Source organism: Bos indicus, chromosome 28 (genome assembly GCF_029378745.1).
Source record: "Bos indicus isolate NIAB-ARS_2022 breed Sahiwal x Tharparkar chromosome 28, NIAB-ARS_B.indTharparkar_mat_pri_1.0, whole genome shotgun sequence".
In the NCBI taxonomy this organism is placed as follows: Eukaryota; Metazoa; Chordata; class Mammalia; order Artiodactyla; family Bovidae; genus Bos; species Bos indicus.
The window spans coordinates 16,223,307-16,240,057 of record NC_091787.1 but is presented as its reverse complement, the minus strand read 5'-3'; the positions used below and the strand labels follow the sequence as shown (position 1 = coordinate 16,240,057).

The 16,751-nt window shown below is 40.2% G+C and overlaps 1 protein-coding gene across 1 annotated transcript in view; it reads left to right on the top strand.

Annotated features, from left to right (window-relative positions):
* LOC139180332 (uncharacterized) overlaps positions 1–16,751 on the top strand; it is a 368,615-nt gene extending 351,864 nt beyond the window's left edge. Inside the window, exon 5 of the mRNA XM_070781800.1 lies at positions 1–16,751. This exon is cut by the window's left edge and continues 108,658 nt beyond it. The gene's annotated coding sequence lies outside the window, so the exon portion shown is untranslated.

Below are 16,751 nucleotides of genomic sequence, written 5' to 3'. Positions count from 1 at the left end.
AGTCAGCTCCAGGTCCTGTTTTTTGACTGTATAGAGCTTCTCCATCTTCAGCTGCAAAGAGTATAATCAATCTGATTTTGGTATTGACCATCTGGTGATGTCCATGTGTAGAGTCTTCTCTTGTGTTGTTGCAAGAGAATGTTTGCTGTGACCAGTGCGGTTTCTTGGCAAAACTCTGTTAGCCTTTGCCCTGCTTCATTTTATACTCCAAGGCTAAACTTGACTGTTACTCCAGGTGTCTCTTGACTTCCTACTTTTGCATTCCAGTCCCCTATAATGAAAAGGACATCTTTTTTGGTGTTAGTTCTAGGAAGTCTTGTAGTTCTTCATAGAATCATTCAACTTCAGCTTCTTCAGCATTAGTGGTTGGGGCATAGACTTGGATTACTGTGATGTTGAAGGTTGGCCTTGGAAATGAACCGAGATCATTCTATTGTTTTGAGATTGTACCCAAGTACTGCATTTCAGACTCTCTTGTTGACTATGAGGGCTACTCCATTTCTTCTAAGGGATTTTGCCCACAGTAGTAGATATAATGGTCATCTGAATTAAATTCCCCCTTTCCTCTCCGTTTTAATTCACTAATGCCCAAAATGTTGATGCTCACTCTTGCCATCTCCTGTTTGACCACTTCCAATTTACCTGGATTCGTGGACCTAACATTCCAGGTCCCTATGCAAAACCGTTCTTTACAGCGTTGGACTTTACTATTACCACCAGATACAACCAGTGGAAACTGGGCGTTGTTTATGCTTTGACTCAGCCTCTTCATTCTTTCTGTAGCTATTTCTCTGCTCTTCCCTAGTAGTATACTGGACCCCTACCAACCTGGGTAGGTCAAGCCTTATTGCAAAATTCAGGCTTGAAGAAAGTAGGGAAAACCACAAGGCCATTCAGTTATGACAAATCAAATCCCTTATGTTTATACAGTGGAGGTAATGAATAGACTCAAGGGACTAGATCTGGTGAACAGAGTACCTGAAGAACTATGAATGGAGGTTCATGGTATTGTACATGAAGTGGTGACCAGAACTATCCCCAAGAACTATCCACCAAGAAAAAGAAATGCAAGAAGGCAAAGTGGTTATCTGAGAAGACCTTACAAATAGATGAAAAAAGAAGAAAAGTGAAAGGCAAGGGAAAAAGGGGAAGATATCCTCAACTCAATGCGGAGTTCCAGAGAATAGCAAGGAGAAATAAGAAAGCCTTCTTAAGTGAACAAGGCAAATAAATAGAGGAAAACAATAGAATGGGAAAGACTAGAGATCGCTTTTAGAAAATTGGAGATATCAAGGGAACATTTCATACAGAGACAGGCACAATAAAGGACAATAGTGGTAAGGACTTAACAGAAGCAGAAGAGATTAAGAAAAGGTGGCAAGAATGCACAGAACTGTATAAAAAAGCTCCTAATGGCCCAGATAACCATGATGGTGTGGTCATTCACCTAGAGCCACACAACCTGGAGTGTGAAGTCAAATGGGCCTTAGGAAGCATCATTACAAATAAAGCTAACAGAGATGATGGAATTCCAGCTGAGCTATTTCAAATCCTAAAAGATGATGCTGTGAAAGTGCTGTACTCATGCCAGCAAATTTGGAAAACTCAGGAGTAGCCACAGGACTGGAAAAGGTCAGTTTTCATTCCAATCCCAAAGAAAGCAATGCCAAAGAATGTTCAGATTACTGTACAATTGCTGTCATTTCACATGCCAGCAAGATTATGCTCAAAATCCTTCAAACTAGGCTTCACCAGTACATCAAGCGAGAACTTCCAGATGTACAAATTGGATTTAGAAAAGGCAGAGGAACCAGAGATCAAAGTGCCAACATATGCTGGATCATAGAAAAAGCAAAGGAATTCCAAAAAACATCTACTTCTGCTTCATTGACTGTGCTAAAGCCATTGTGTGGATCACAACAAACTATGGAATATTCTGAATGAGATGGGAATACCAGGCTACATTACTGCCTCCTGAAAAACCTGCCTGCAGGACAAGAAGCAACCGTTAGAACTGAACCTGGCTCAATGGACTGGTTCAAAATTGGGAAAGGACTATGTCAAGGCTATATATTGTCACCCTGCTTATTCAACGTATATGCAGAGTACATCATGAGAAATACCAGGCTGGATGAATCCCAAGCTGAAATTAAGATTGCCGGGAGAGTTATCAACAACCTCAGATATGCAGATGATACACATATAGATGTGAAAATTGGACTATAAAGAAGGCTGAGCACCAAGAATTGATGCTTTTGAACTGTGGTGCTGGAGAAGACTCTTTGAGAGTCCGTTGGACAACAAGGAGATCAAACCAGTCAATCCTAAAGGAAATCAAGCCTAAATATTCATTGGAAGGACTGATGCTGAAGCTCCAAAACTTTGGCCACTTAATGCGAAGAGCTGACTCATGGGAACAGACCCTGATGCTGGGAAAGATTGAGGGAAAGAGGAAAAATAGGCAAAAGAGGATTAGATGGTTGGCTGAAATCACTCATTCATGGACATGGGTTTAAGCAAACTCTGGGAGTTAGTGAATGACAGGGAAGCCTTGTGGTTGCAGTTCATGGGGTTGTAAAGAGTCAGACACAACTTAGCGGCTGAACAACAACAAACTGCTTTACAATTTGTTTCCCTAACACTTTGAACAGGTCCTTTATGAGACAGCTTCTTCAGTTGTAAAATAGTTAACATCTATTAATGATGTTAATGATGCCAGTCTTATCTATCTTGGAGAAGGCAATGGCACCCCACTCCAGTACTTTGCCTGGAAAATCCCATGGATGGAGGAGCCTGGTAGGTTGCAGTCCACGGAGTTGCTGAGAGTCAGACATGACTGAGCAACTTCACTTTCACTTTTCACTTTCATGCATTGGAGAAGGAAGTGGCAACCCACTCCAGTGTTCTTGCCTGGAGGATCCCAGGGACGGGGGAGCCTGTTGGGCTGCCGTCTATGGGGTCGCACAGAGTCAGACACGACTGAAGTGACTTAGCAGTTATCTATCTTACAGGATTGTGAGAAAGTAACTTTTCATATATGAAAACTGTATGGAAACAAAAGTGGTCTACCATATAGTATCAGTTACTTTTTATCAAACATGCTATTAAGATAATTTTCAAATATATAAAAAAGTTGAAATATTATACAGTGAACACCCATTTACCCACCATCTAGAGTCAACAATTAAAATTTTGCTGTATTTGTTTTATTTCCCAAATATCTATCTACCAGTTTCTCTATCCGTCCATCGATCCATCTTATTTTTTACTTAAGCATTTCAAAGTAAGGTGTTGACATTAGTACAACTAACTGGAGATCAGTGTTTCCTCTTTTTAGGTGAGATGTACATACAATGGAATGAAAAAAAAAAAAAACCTAAATGTGCCATTTGATGAATTTTTACAAGTTAGCCTCGTTGAGATGTAAAATATTTCTACCACCTCATATCTATTCACAGCCACTCCCAGAGACAACTTCTGTTCTGATCTTTTTCACTCAGCATTGTGTTTCTGAGACTCAGTGTGTTGTTGTGTATAACAGTAGTTTGTTGCTCTTGGTTGCTAAGTAATATTAATTTTATGCACACTCCGTAGTTTATTCATTCACCTATTGATGGACATCTGGGCTGTCTCCAGTTTTAAGTTATTGTGAATAAATCTACTTTGAATATTCTTACACAGGTCTTTTGTGGACACCTGGTTTTTGGTCTCTTGTGTAAGCATCTTGAAGTGGATTTGTTAGTTCATAAGGTCAGAAACTGGGAAACCTCTTTTCCCAAGGTGGTTGTATAATTTCACACCCCTTCTAACAGTGTATTAGGGTTCTGGTTGTTGTACACTATTGCTAACATTTGGCGGTATCAGTCTTGTTCATTTTAGCCTTTGCGGTAGATGAGAGTGGTGTCTCATGGTGGATTTAATTTGTCTTTCCACAATGACTAACGATGACGAGCAACTTGTTGTGGGTTGGACCTCTGTAAGTGTCTGGTAAAGATACAGAGTTCTGTAATTCCTTTCAGTGTATACTGTCGAGTGGGGGCGTGCGTTTATGTGCGTGTGTTCTTCTCTCAGTTGTGTCTGATTCTTTTGCAACCCTGTGCACTGCAACCTGCCGGGCTCCTCTGTCCATGCAATTCTCCAGGCAAGAATCCTGGAGGGGGTTGCCTTTTCCTTCTCCAGGTGTCTTCCTGACCAGGGATCAAATCTGGGTCTCCTTCTCTGCAGGCAGATTCTTTACCATGTGAGCCACCAGGGAAGCCCGAAGTGAAGATAGAAGTTATTATTATCTATATGGGTATGAGGTTGCTTTATTCATTTGTTCAAAAGACATTCTTTTCCCTATGAATTGCTTTGTGCCTTTATTATAAATAAATTCGAGGTATCAGTGCAGGCCTATTTTTTCCAATGATCTGTTTGTCCCAACACCAGTACCACACACTCTTACTCACTGTGGCTTTAGAGTAAGTCTTATATTCAGGTAATATAAATCTTCCAAATCTGTTTTTATTTTTCAACATTACTTTAGATAGTCTAGGTCCTTACATTCTCATACAAATTTTTAAGTGTGTCTGTTTAAAAACATGGTGGAGTTATGGCTCTTGATCTGAAGAAAATAGATATTTTAATAATGTTAGGACTTCCAGTCCATGAATGAGGGATATCTCTACATTTATTTGGATCTTTAGATCTTATTTAGATCTCTCAGCAATGATTTCAGTGTAATTTCAATGTGAAGGTCTTGTATGTCTTAGATTTATTTCTCCATATTTTATAGATTATAGTACTTTCAAAAATGTGTTTCTTTTTTTAAATTTCATTTTCCAATTATTCACAGTCAGTGTATGTGATTTTTTTGTATTGATCTTATATTCTGAAATCAAGCTATATTCACTTATTTCTTTTAGCGGTGGTTTGTAAATTTCTTAGCATTTTTCTATGAAAAGGGTCAGTTTTACTTTATCTCCAATCTTGATGACTTTCTTTTCCTTGCCTTATATTACATTGCTAAGATCTCCTGTATGATACTGAATAGAAGTGGCAAGAGTGGCCTTACTTACCTTGTTCCTACTCTTAGTAGAAAGTTCAATATATCACCATTATGCTATCATAATAGCTTTTGTAGGTCTTTGATAGACTGCTGAAAATCATTCTGAGGAAATTTCCTTCTGTTTCTAACTTGGTGAGGTTTGGTTTAATATCATACGTGATTCAGTTCAGTTCAGCTGCTCAGTCATGTCCGACTCTGCGACCCCATGAACTGCAGCACGCCAGGCCTCCCTGTCCATCACCAACTACCAGATCCTACCCAAACTCATGTCCATTGTGTCAGTGATGCCATCCAACCATCTCATGCTCTGTCATCCCCTTCTCCTCCTGCCTTCAATCTTACCCAGCATCAGGGTCTTTTCAAATGAGTCAGCTCTTCGCATCAGGTGGGCAAAGTATTGGAGTTTCAGCTTCAGCCTGAGGCTTTCCAATGAAGAGCCAGGACTGATCTCCTTTAGGATGGACTGGTTGGATCTCCTTGCAGTCCAAGGGACTCTCAAGAGTCTTCTCCAACACCACAGTTCAAAAGCATCAGTTCTTCAGTGCTCAGCTTTCTTTGTAGTCCAGCTCTCACATCCATACATGACTACTGGAAAAACCATAGCCTTGACTAGATGGACCTTTGTTGGCAAAGTAATGTCTCTGCTTTTTAATATGCTGTCTAGGTTGGTCATAACTTTTCTTCCAAGGAGTAAGCGTCTTTTAATTTCATGGCTGCAATAACTATCTGCAGTGATTTTGGAGTCCAAAAAAAATAAAGTCAGCCACTGTTTCCCCATCTATTTCCCATGAAGTGATGGGACTGGATGCCATGATCTTAGTTTTCTGAATGTTGAGCTTTAAGCCAAATTTTTCACTCTTCTCTTTCACCTTCATCAAGAGGCTCTTTAGTTCTTCTTCACTTTCTGCCATAAGGGTGGTGTCATCTGCATATCTGAGGTTATTCATATTTCTCCTGGCGAGTGGCAGAGAGGAGCCTGCTAGTGGCAGAGAGGAGATACCCCACATCCAAGTTCTGGAGCAGTGGCCAAGAGGTTATCTCCCACGTGGTTAGAATTTTGTTAAAAGAATTGTCTGTGCCTCTTTAAATTATCATATATAGACTGTTTTCCTTTATTAGATACTGTGTTACATTTTTGTGTCACAAGTATCCTTGATACTTTTTGACTTGTTAAATCAAGTTTGCATTCTTGGAATAAAACCCCACTTTACTGCTAAATTCAATGTTGCTAATATTTTTTAAGGTATTTTTGAGTTGATCTTGATGAAAGAGATCATTCTGTATTTTTTTATTGTTAATTTCTTTGTTAGGTTTTGGTATCAAGGTTATGCTAGCCTTGTAAAGTGAGTTGTCTCTATCGCCATTATTTTCTCAGAATTGGAATAATATTTGATATGTTCTTCCCTAAATGTTTGATGGAATTCACTAGAGAAACCATATAGGTGTGCTGTTTCCCTTTTGGGATGATTTTATGTGATTTCAATTTCTTTAAAAAAAAATAGCCTCAAGATTTTCCTTTTCATGTTGTGTAAGTTTAAAAAAATTTTTTTTAGTGAAGTACAATTGATTCACACTGTGCAATACACATTATTGTGATCCACACAGTCAAAGGCTTTGTCATAGTCAATAAAGCAGAAAGAGATGTTGTTTTGGAACTCTCTTGCTTTTTTGATGATCCAGTGGATGTTGGCAATTTGATCTCTGGTTCCTCTGCCTTTTCTAAAACCAGCTTGAACATCTGGACGTTCATGGTTCATGTACTGCTGAAGCCTGGCTTGGAGAATTTGGAGCATTACTTTACTAGCCTATGAGATGAGTGCAATTGTGTGGTAGTTTGAGCATTCTTTGGCATTCCCTTTCTGTGGGATTGGGCTGAAAACTGACCTTTTCCAGTCCTGTGGCCACTGCTGAGTTTTCCAAATTTGCTGGCATATTGAGTGCAGCTCTTTCACAGCATCATCTTTCAGGATTTGAAATAGCTCTGCTGGAATTCCATCACCTCCACTAGCTTTGTTCGTAGTGATGCTTTCTAAGGCCCACTTGACTTCACATTCCAGGATGTCTGGCTCTAAGTGAGTGATCATACCATCATGATTATCTGGGTTGTGAAGATCTTTTTTGTAGAGTTCTTCTGTGTGTTCTTGCCACCTCTTCTAAATATCTTCTGCTTCTGTTAGGTCCATCCCATTTCTGTCTTTTATTGTGCCCATTTTTGCATGAAAGTTCCCTTGGTATCTCTAATTTTCTTGAAGAGATCTCTAGACTTTCCCATTCTATTGTTTTCCTATATTTCTTTGCATTGATCGCTGAGGAAGGCTTTCTTATCTCTCCTTGCTATTCTTTGGCACTCTGCATTCAGATGCTTATATCTTTCCTTTTCTCCTTTGCTTTTCGGTTCTCTTCTTTTCACAGCTATTTGTAAGGCCTACCCAGACAGCCATTTTTCTTTTTTGCATTTCTTTTCCATGGGGATGGTCTTGATCCCTGTCTTCTGTACAATGTCATGAACCTCCATCCATAGTTCATCAGGCACTCTATCTATCAGATCTAGGCCCTTAAATCTATTTCTCACTTCCACTGTATAATCATAAGGGATTTGATTTAGGTCATACCTGAATGGTCTAGTGGTTTTCCCTACTTTCTTCCATTTAAGTCTGAATTTGGCAATAGGAATTCATAATCTTAGCCACAGTCAGCTCCCGGTCTTGTTTTTGCTGACTGTATAGAGCTTCTCCATCTTTGGCTGAAAAGAATCCAATCAATGATTTTGGTGTTGACCATCTGGTGATGTCCATGTGTAGAGTCTTTTCTTGTGTTGTTGGAAGAGGATGTTTGCTATGACCAGTGTGTTCTCTTGGCAAAACTCTATTAGCCTTTGCCCTGCTTCATTCCGTACTCCAAGGCCAAATTTGCCTGTTACTCCAGGTGTTTCTTGATTTCCTAATTTTGCATTCCAGTCCCCTATAATGAAAAGGACATCTTTTGGGGGTGTTAGTTATAGAGGGTCTTGTAGGCCTTCGTAGAACCATTCAACTTCAGCTTCTTCAGCATTACTCGTTGAGGCACAGACTTGGATTACTGTAATATTGAATGGTTTGCCTTGGAAACGAACAGAGATCATTCTGTCGTTTTTGAGATTGCATCCAAGTACTGCATTTTGGACTCTTTTGTTAACCATGATGACTACTCCATTTCTTCTAAGGGATTCCTGCCCACAGTAGTAGATATAACGGTCATCTGATTTAAATTCACCCAATTCCAGTCCATCTTAGTTTGCTGATTCCTAAAATATCAACATTCACTCTTGCCATCTCCTGTTTGACCAATTCCAATTTGCCTTGATTCATGGACCTGACATTCCAGGTTCCTACACAATATCACTCTTTACAGCATCGGACCTTGCTTCTATCACCAGTCACATCCACAACTGTGTATTGTTTTTGCTTTGGCTCCATCCCTTCATTCTTTCTGGAGTTATTTCTCCGCTGATCTCCAGTAGCACATTGGGCATCTACCGACCTGGGGAGTTCCTCTTTCAGTATCCTATCATTTTGCCTTTTCATACTGTTCATGGGGTTCTCAAGGCAAGAATACTGAAGTGGTTTGCCATTCCCTTCTCCAGTGGACCACATTCTGTCCATGTGATCAGATTGGCTAGTTTTCTTTGATTATGGTTTCAGTGTGTCTGTCCTCTGTTGCCCTCTCGCAACACTTACCGTCTTACTTGGGTTTCTCTTATCTTGGACATGGGGTATCTCTTCACAGCTGCTCCAGCAAAGCACAGGTGCTGCTCCTTACCTTGGACGAGGTCGCCGCTCCTGACCTTGAACGTGGAGTAGCTCCTCTCGGCCCTCCTGTGCCTGTGCAGACGCTGCTCTTTGGACATGGGGTAGCTCCTCTCGGCCAGTCCCCTGACCTCGGACGTGGGGTAGCTCCTCTCGGCTGCTCCTGCGCCGTCACAGCCTGGCACTCTTGATTGCTGCCTCTGACCTTGGGCATGGGGTATCTCTTCTCGGCTGTTACCCCTGACCTCAAGTGATGGGAATACCAGACGACCTGACCAGCCTCTTGAGAAACCTATATGCAGGTCAGGAAGCAACAGTTAGAACTGAACATGGAACAACATACTGGTTCCAAATAGGAAAAGGAGTATGTCAAGGCTGTATATTGTCACCCTGTTTATTTAACTTATATGCAGAGTACATCATGAGAAACGCTGGACTGGAAGAAACACAAGCTGGAATCAAGATTGCCGGGAGAAATATCAATAACTTCAGATATGCAGATGACACCACCCTTATGGCAGAAAGTGAAGAGGAACTGAAGAGCCTGTTGATGAAAGTGAAAGAGGAGAGTGAAAAAGTTGGCTTAAATCTCAACAGTCAGAAAACTAAAATCATGGCATCTGGTCCCATCACTTCATGGGAAATAGATGGGGAAACAGTGGAAACACTGGCTGACATTATTTTGGGGGGCTCCAAAGTCACTGCAGATGGTGATTGCAGCCATGAAATTAAAAGACGCTTACTCCCGGAAGGAAAGTTATGACCAACCTAGACAACCTACTCAAAAGCAGAGACATTACTTTGCCAACAAAGGTCTGTCTAGTCAAGGCTATGGTTTTTCCAGTGGTCATGTATGGATGTGAGTTGGACTGTGAAGAAAACTGAGCACCGAAGAATTGATGCTTTTGAACTGTGGTGTTGGAGAAGACTCTTGAGAGTCCCTTGGACTGCAAGGAGATCCAACCGGTTCATCCTAAAGGAGATCAGTCCTGGGTGTTCATTGGAAGGATTGATGCTAAAGCTGAAACTCCAATACTTTGGCCACCTCATGTGAAGAGTTGACTCATTGGAAAAGACCCTGATTCTGGGAGGGATAGGGGGCAGGAGGAAGAGGGGACGACAGAGGATGAGATGGCTGGATGGCATCACTGACTCTATAGACATGAGTTTGGGTAAACTCTGGGAGTTGGTGATGGACAAGGAGGCCTGGCAGGCCACAATTCATGGGGTCACAAAGAGTCGGACATGACTGAGCGACTGAACTGAACTGAATACACATTAGCTAATACATTTCTGCTTTACAGCAGAGTGACTCAGTTATACATACCTGTATCAGATGTATACTTACATATGTATATTCTTATCCTGTGATAAAGCAAAATGGTGATTGAATATAGTCCCTGTACTATACTGTAGGACCTTGTAACTCATCCATTCTACTAGTTTGCACCTGGTAATCCCTTGCTCCCAATCCTTTCTTCCCTCCCCCCCACCTGCCCACCCTTGGCAACCACAAGTCTGTTCTCTGTGTCTGTGGATTTGTTTCTATTTCATAGGTAGGTTTATTTGTGTCATATTTTAGACTCCATATAAAAGTAATATCATATAGTGTTGGTCTTTCTCCTTCTGACTTACTTCACTTAGTATGATGGTCTCTAGCTGCATCCACAGTGCTGCACATGTCACTATTTCATTCTTTTTAATGGCTGCATAGCATTTGATTGTACCACGTCTTCTTTATCCACTCACCTGTTGGTGGACATTTAGGTGGTTTCCATATCTTGGCTTTTGTAAATATTGGTTGTATTTACATGGGGGCTGGAGGGGGGCATGTATATTTTCAAGTTATAGTTTTGTCAGAATTTATGCCCAGGAGTGGAATTGCTGGATCATATGACAGCTCCAATACTTTGGCCACCTGATGAGAAGAACTGACTCATTTGAAAAGATCCTGATGCTGGGAGATTGAATTGATTGAGTGAGGGAGGAGAAGGGGATGACAGAGGATGAGATGGTTGGATGGCATCACCAACTCGATGGACATGAGTTTGAGTAAGCTCCAGGAGTTGATGATGGACAGGGAAGCCTGGCGTGCTGCAGTGCATGAGGTCGCAGAGAGTCGGACACGGCTGAACAACTGAACTGAACTGATGACAACTCTATTTTCAGTTTTTAATGTTGTGTATGTTTTGATGAGTTGTCTTTTTTTTTTTTGAGAAATTTTTCCATTTCATCTGAATTTTCAACTTATTGGCAAAAAGTCATGTGCAATGTTCACTTTCTTTTTAATGTCTGTAGGCTTTATAGTGATAGTTCCTTTTTAATTCTTGCTGTCGCTACTGCTGCTGCTAAGTCGCTTCAGTCATGTCCAACTCTGTGCGACTCCATAGACAACAGCCCACCAGGCTCCCCCGTCCCTGGGATTCTCCAGGCAAGAACACTGGAGTGGGTTGCCATTTCCTCCTCCAATGCATGAAAGTGAAAAGTGAAAGTGAAGTCACTCAGTCGTGTCCGACTCTGCAGCCCCGTGGACTGCAGCCTACCAGGCTCCTCCGTCCATGGGATTTTCTAAGCAAGAGTACTGGAGTGGGGTGCCATTGCCTTCTCTTTAATTCTTAGTATTTTTAATTTGTATTCTCTGACTTTTACGGCATCAGTTACACTGTGTAACAAACCACCCCAAATTTGATAACTTAGATAATAACCATTTGTTTTGCTTCTGGTAGGCCATCTGGATTAGGATCAGCTAGGCGGTTCTTCGAGTCCATCAGGTTTACACAGGAGTCTTTGCTCAGGGGCCCATCCAGCAGGTGCCCCTGTTTCTGGGTCTTGAGGCTCTGGCTGGGCAGTGAGGGTGGTGGGCCATGTGGTCTCCTCATTGTGCGGGCCAACTCAGGATTATTCACATGACGGGTCGGCAGGGTTCCTGGACAGAATGAAAATGTGAAAATCCTTTCAACCTCTGCAGGGCTATAGTTGCTTTTTTCCCCATATTCTTTTGACCAAAGTAAGTCATAAGAAGAATTCAGTTAGTTTCCAAGTGGAGAAACAGACCCACTACCAAATCCAAATAACTGTTGCTGTGGGTTAGGGGAGAATTATTACCGTTTTGGCAATCCTTCACATATTAAGTAGTTTTATTATAGAACACCTGTTATGTGCATGCATGTCATGAATTTGGCAATTTTGTGTAAATAGTCTTATCAGTATTGTGATATTATAATCTTTGTGCATCTTTCTGGATTTTACAGAACAGTAAGTTCTTTGTTGTCTCATCAAGAGCAAAACTATTCCTCCCATTAATACTTTGGAAGATTTTGATTATTTATGTGTTTTTTTTGTATTATAAGTCAGTATAAGTTTTGGTTGTCTACACAACCCCAAACCAGTAGAGATTCAAGGCATTTTTTGTTCCATAGTCCTTGAGGAATTCAAAATGTGGCCCTGATAAAATTATCACAGATATGTTGACTTTAGGCTTATAAAAACAGTCCAGCTCTTAAATAAATCTCAACTATGGATAAATTATAAGTAAAAACAAAAGTAGTCAATTTACCTAGCATAGGTAATATATTTCCCTAGGTTTCTCATCCTGTCCATCGATAGAGAAATTCTTGGACATAGGAAATAAACTATATTTTTATCAGTCCCTAAGTATACAGTCTACCCATTAAGTCAAATTTGTTATGTCTTGCCAGAAATCTACCTCTAGAAATCTATCCTAAGTTACTTATGGGTATGTGAAATCATATGAGTATGAGTAGTCATTTATAGCATTGTTTCTCTCATGGAAAAATTGAGTTAATCTAAATGTCTAATAGAAGGGGGCTGAATTTTTTTTAAATATGTCATTCTTCATCACGTGGAATACTATACAACCATTTAAAAGTTTTGGAAGAGTATTTAGTGAGCTGCCTGGATGTTCATTATATATAGTTGTATTTTCATCACATATAAATATATATATATATATTTAGAGGCAGATTTTATTGCTACTTTTATGATTATGCGTGCATGCATGCTCAGTCACTTCAGTCGTGTCCAACTCTTTTCAACCGCATGGAGCATAGCACACCAGGCTTCTCTGTCCATGGGATTCTCCAGGCAAGGATACTGGAGTGGGTTGCCATATCCTCCTCCAGGGGATCTTCCTGACTCAAGGCTCAAAACTGCATCTCCTGCATTGCAGGTGGATTTTTTACTGCTGGGCCACTGGGGAAGCCCTTGTATGATTATATTGTGGTACATAATGATATATATAAGTGATATATATATATATATATGATATAATAATATATAAATAAATATATACAAATCTTGGAAGAATATACAGCAAAATTGTGTGGTCATTATTTCTGCATGATGGCAATATGATTTTCTAGTTTTATTGAGATATAGTTGACATAGAGTATTGTATGAATTTTAGGTATACATGATGATTGGATATATGTATATATAGAAAATGATCACCACAATAAGTTTAGTTAATATCACATTACAAATTGCCAACTTTTTTTATTGTGATGAAAACTTTTAAGATCTATTCTCTTAGCAACTTTCAAATATACGATACACTACTATTAACTTTAGTTGCCATGCTGTGTATTATATTTCCAGAACTTATCCTGTAAATGAGAGTTTGTACCTTTTGACCATCTTCATCCATTTCACGCACCCTCCGCCTACTTCTATGGCAACCATTAATCTGCTTTCTGTATTTCTGAGTGTGATTTTCTTAGATTCCTCATGTAAATGAGATCATAGAGTATTTGTTTTTTCTTGGTCTTACGTGTTTTACTTAGCATATTGCCCTCACCGTCTACCCATGTTGTCAGAAACAGCAGAATTTCTTTTTTTAATGGCTGAATAATGTTCCATTTGTGTGTGCAGATATGTGTAATTTTTCTTTATCCATTCATCTGTTGATAGACACTTAGGTTATTTCCATGTCTTGATTATTGTAAATAATGCTGCAGTGCAGTGAACAATGGGACACATATCTTTTAGAGATGGTGATTTTTTTTTTCCTTCAGCTGTGTATCCAGAAGTAGAAGTGCCGGATCATATGGTAGTTCTATTTTTAGTTTTTAAAGAACGTCCATGCTGTTTTCTAATTTACATTTCCATTAACAGTGCACAAAGATTCGCCTTTCTCCACATTTTTGCCTACACTTGTTATGTAATCCCAGAGGTAGATTATCATTTTGGTCATTCTAACATGTGAGTAGCCATGGTGGCAAAGTGGATTTTATTTTCCTTTTTTTTAATCCATGATTTGAAATTTTTAGAATGAATATGTATGGATGATTGGGGGAAAGTAAATAAAAGTTAGTTTTAAAACAGCCCTACTGATTTACAGTTTCAGGATTATTTGTGTTTTTGTTGCTACTCTCTATATGAGGTTTGAGCCTTATAAAATCTACAGAATTACTTAAAACTCAAGATGATCTGACTATACAAAAGGCTGGTTTTATTGCCACCCTAGTGGAACACAACATCATGAAATGGAGTGGTTCCTTTAGAATTTTTGTTTTGCTCTTAACATTCACAAGAACTCATAAAGACTGGGGAACTTTTTCTCTAAAAACCATCATGTCTTTATTTTAAAACATCACCATTGTGAAACAGGCTTGTAAAATTTGGTTTGGAAGCAGAATCAATGTTCCTATTTATTTCTTAAAGCTCATGTAATCATGGGATCCAGAGTCTTTTTAAAAAAATCTATTGGCTAAACAGTTACTGTTAAAAGTAGACATGGGTATTGCTTCTGTGTTAAACTGCTAGCCATGATTCTGTGCTTTTCTTGCTAGTCTAATTGATGAGCTCCCTGACAGGGACGCGTATGTTGTACACATCTGTAGTACAGTGGTATTTTTATTTAGTAAATCCCTGGTGGAATATAGAGTTTAGCCAAATTCTCCTAGATCTTAACATGGCTACAAAACAAAACCCTGTATTGGAAGTTTTGATGTCTATCTTATTCTCATTGAAAAGAGTGTTGAGACCAGTTGCAATCTAAGAAATGATTAATAAAGACTTCCCTGGTGGTCCAATGGTTAAGACCCGACTCTTTGAGTGCAGCAGGCATGGGCTTCGATCCCTAGTGGGAGGAGCTAAGATCCCACATGCTGCACAGCCAAAAAAAAAAAAAGGTGAAAAGAAATGGTTAATATAATGTGTCATCTGTAATGAAAAAGCACATCTTCAAGGGGGTATTGGAATGTTCTGGGACCCAAATGAAATCTGACTGTGCTGGAAAGGATTTTTTAAATTGGGGCAGAGTGTTGTAAAACCACCACATCTGCAGAATAGTCAACACTTTAAATTGTTTGGTTGATGGATTTTTATTGGGTTTGTTGCCAGAGGGAGCAGAATGTGGCTGGATATGTAGAGTTGAGCATGGTTTCCTGGGGCGGGAGGAAGTCTTGGGGAGAATGGGGCACCATCCAGGTAACACCCAGGTAGCTGCAGTGCTCCATGCCTGCAGTGCCGATGTACAGGCAGCCTTTCCGTGTCAACACCTGCTCATTAGGAACTGGACCAAGACTCCCAAAGAGCTCTCAGATGGCCCGAATTCTGTATCCCTGCCAATCCGAGCTAGAATTTAATAACAACCTTGAGGTGAAACTTGGGCCTTTCCTCACTGCTAATCCCCAAAACCATCTGGCTTTCCCTTTCTCTGACTAACACTTTAGTGTATGTGTTGGGGGAGGGAGGAGGCTGTGGGCAGATGAAGGGGAGCAAACCGATCTGACATTTCTTAAAGGGCAATCCACTCTCCTGCAGAACAGATAGAGTTTCTTGTGGGTCCCAGACCTAAGCTTGTTCTTCCCATAACTTCCGCATTTTCAATCGCCACATCCTCATTGGAAGTTCTCACCATTCATTAATTACTGACAGATCTGGTTCCCTGTCCAGGCATTAACTGTTGACAAACCTCCAGGTTTCATTCTTTTGATAAAATAATGTCAAAAAGAAGCATTTAAGTCCATGAGCATGATTCTGATGTTTTTTTAAAGGTTATGCATTTTCTCTTTAATTTCTGACTCAGTTTAGCACATTTTTAGAAATAGGGAGGATTCTCCATAAATATTTGTTTATTCCTGTGCCCTACAAAGTAATGGAAGTAATTTAGTAGGAAATATTTAGAATGTGATAGTAAATTGCTAATGAAATAGAAAGCACTAGAGTTGCTTCTGTCTTGTCGCCACCCCAGAGAAGGAAAGAGAGCATAGTAAACCAGATGTCTGTCCTATGCGTTGCATAGAGAATAGCATGGGCTGTGGTCCTGCTGGAGGCTCACTCTGGGGCAGATGGCCACTGAATTGAATGGCAGATGGGATCAGCTGTCCTACTGCAAATTCATCTCACTCTCACTCTCCTGAGTGCTTGTTGAGTTTGGGCATCCTGAATACACATGTAGAATTATGCTACTTCAATAAAAGAGGTGCTCAGTAAATATTTGTAAGTGAAGGAATTAATACACACATTTTATTTCTGTGTATGCAGTGCCATGCTAAGTCGCTTCAGTCGTGTCCAACTCTGTGCAACCCTACGGACTGTAGCCCGCCAGGCTCCTCTGTCCATGGGATTCGCCAGGCAAAAATACTGCAGTGGGTTGCCATGCCCTTCTCCAGGGGATCAGCCTCATTTTTTACAGCCTGCAAACTAAGAATAGTCACACAAAGGTGACCCAAGTTCCAATTTCAGTATGCACAAATGAAGTTTTATTGCATCCCAACCGTATTTGTTCATCTACCTGCTATGTCTGGCTGCTTTTGCACTAGGGCAGGGAAGTCCAACAGGTACAGCAGAGGCCCGATGGCCTGCAGAGCCCCAAATACTTGCTGTCTGGTCCTTTATGAAACTATTTGCTGATCTCTACCATGGAAGGTATTAAATACGAAAAAAAAAAAAAA